The sequence below is a fragment of the Chiloscyllium plagiosum genome, chromosome 12 (genome assembly GCF_004010195.1).
Source record: "Chiloscyllium plagiosum isolate BGI_BamShark_2017 chromosome 12, ASM401019v2, whole genome shotgun sequence".
Taxonomy (NCBI): domain Eukaryota; kingdom Metazoa; phylum Chordata; class Chondrichthyes; order Orectolobiformes; family Hemiscylliidae; genus Chiloscyllium; species Chiloscyllium plagiosum.
Window position 1 is genome coordinate 40,443,746 of NC_057721.1, and position 2,622 is coordinate 40,446,367.

Consider the following 2,622-nt stretch of genomic DNA (forward strand, 5'->3'; position numbering starts at 1 on the left):
TAAGTAGTGTTTCTGGGATATAATCCTGTATTCTTCATTATCCCAATAGGCAAAGTGATACCTGCAGTACCTGTACTTGTATTTCCTCTAGTAACTGTAACAAAATTTAGTGAGGAGCATGTAGTTAATACTTCTGCTTTATCACAATCTATGTACAACTGACCCTCCACTTACTACAAAAATGTGCTTCGATCTGAGTTCATTCAGATTCTTTTGCATAAATGTGGTGGACCCCACCAGAGACATTGCTTAGAGGATGAGAGAGGCAGCTGTGAATGACAGCAACAGGTTTAGAGGCACCTGAAAAAGTACACCAATAATTGTTGATTGGGTGATGGCTAGAGGGTGTCATGACCTAACCGGAAAAGTACACTAATAATTGTTCCATAAGTCATCACAAAATGTATAAAATCCCATTGAGACCACCAAAATGACCAGTTTGCCTGCCTGACTGACTGCTACTCTAGACAGAAACAATATACACCAAGTTCCTTAAGTAACAGTAAAAATAACTCGATCCATTCTAAGTAAAGGACAGTGAAAAGTCAAGATTTCTAATTTATGCAACTTAAACTATACCCCTTCAAAACTACAAAACATATTCATAATGATAATTAACACAGACTAAAGATAAATGGTTTAAACATATGGCCTGGTTGGAAAAGAATATAGGCAGGCAAAACAAAATACTAAGGATCACAAATCCAGATCACATGGTGTAGTGTTATTTTCTTCTCATATTCCTTTAGAGTTTTGCATGAGGCGATACTCTTTTCCGTACAATTATGGTCATCCTTCAATTCAATTGCTGATGGTGAACTTGGGCCTTTCCTTGTTGAATTATTTATTTAGGCTTCCTTGAGTTTCCTGTTTCTTTCTCCACAAGGGAGAAAGGGATACTGTCTATTGACTCTGGATATTTTTCAAGCACTGTAGTTTTTAACACACTGCACCTCATCCACCTGGAGCTGTTTTCTGGCAAAATGTCCATAAAATACTCTTGGTTCTATTTAGTCTCAGAACGTCCCTGTAATGGAAAATTAATAAATTTAACATTTACTGTGAAATCTGAAATGTTTTTCTGAATTTAATACTGTGCTGAACTTTGCAAACCAACTTTGCAGTCGAGGAGACAGCTTGTCTTTGTTTGAACTTTGTAAACATTCAATAAGGAAAATATAAGAACAGTATGTCTACAACAAAGGAATGAAAAAAATTACAACTTGAGTTTTCCCAGTCTTTGTCCTTGAGACGATGATAAGAATAGTATAATAAGAGTTTCTTAATTATGCTCAAGTGCCCTTACACAAGGCATTTTTGCCAAGTGTATTGGTCCCTCTGCATTGCAGAGGTTAAAATTAATAAAGCTCTTTTCTTTGCCCTTTTTAGCAGTTGAGTCGAGTCGATTTAATTTCCACGACAGTAAACTTGGGGGCTCGTCCCGGGACCCCGTGACTGGGAGAGATTCTGAGGATTCCCAGGAGTCACAGGTGCCAGCACCTTGAAGGTCTTTCACTTCATTTCGAGCGCTGAATTGGCCCCTTTTTGCGTGAGAGGACCAGGGTTTGAATCGAATAGAGTCGGGGTAAGAGTCGTGGCTTAAGTAATCCTATATAGAGACTCATTCGAAGAGAATAAATAAAGCAAGAAAAGGGTTCAGTAAACTCTCGCATGGTATTTGAGCAAAACCCAAGGGAAGGGGATTGCCGTCTCTAGAGTGTTTAAAGACAGCAAGTTTAAGGGTGGTTTTAGACTTGGAACCGCCAAGTCTTGGCTGAGTTGGACTGACCAAAGACGTACTGAGTACGTCGTTTCTTGGTTTACAAAAACCAAGGCATTGAGGCAGATGCGCCCGATGCGAGGGGGGACCTCTAGAGGTAAAAAGCAAGTAAAAGGAAAAAGATAACAGTACCGTGTGTGAGAGAGAGAGAGAGAGCGCTGAACACTTTTCCAGTAATGCTGAAAATGGGCTCTGGCAAGAGCAAACAAAAAAAGGATCCACAGAGGACTTGGAATGGTCAACCAAAAATACAATATACACGAAATAATTACGGCCCAGAGTCTGTAAAGCAGTTAGAATTGTGGATTAAGGAATGTGGTTTTCTAATGGGAGGAAGTTTTAGTAAAAGGCAGTTGGAAATATTGAGTTAAAAATCACTCAACACCAGGTTATAGTCCAACAGGTTTAATTGGAAGCACACTAGCTTTCGGAGCGACGCTCCTTCATCAGGTGATTGTGGAGGGCTCAATCTTAACACAGAATTTATAGCAAAAATTTGCAGTGCGATGTAACTGAAATTATACATTGAAAAATTGATTGTCTGTTAAGCCTTTCATCTGTTAGAATATAGTGATAGTTTAACTTCTTTCATGTGTAAATCACAAAACCCTTTTTTTAAAAAGTTGCATTCTCGGGTTAGCTGTTAACAATGGTGATAGCTAGACAATATGTTGAAGGTGTTAGCCCCCTGTGTTCTCTGTCTATGACCAGATGTTTAGATTGATTACAATCTAAAAAGTGAGATAACAGAGTTTTACATAAATTCATGCAGTTTTTGAGCTCAGAGCTCTACATGAACGTATGCAGTTTTTGAGCAAAGTGCAATGTAACTCTGAAAGTAC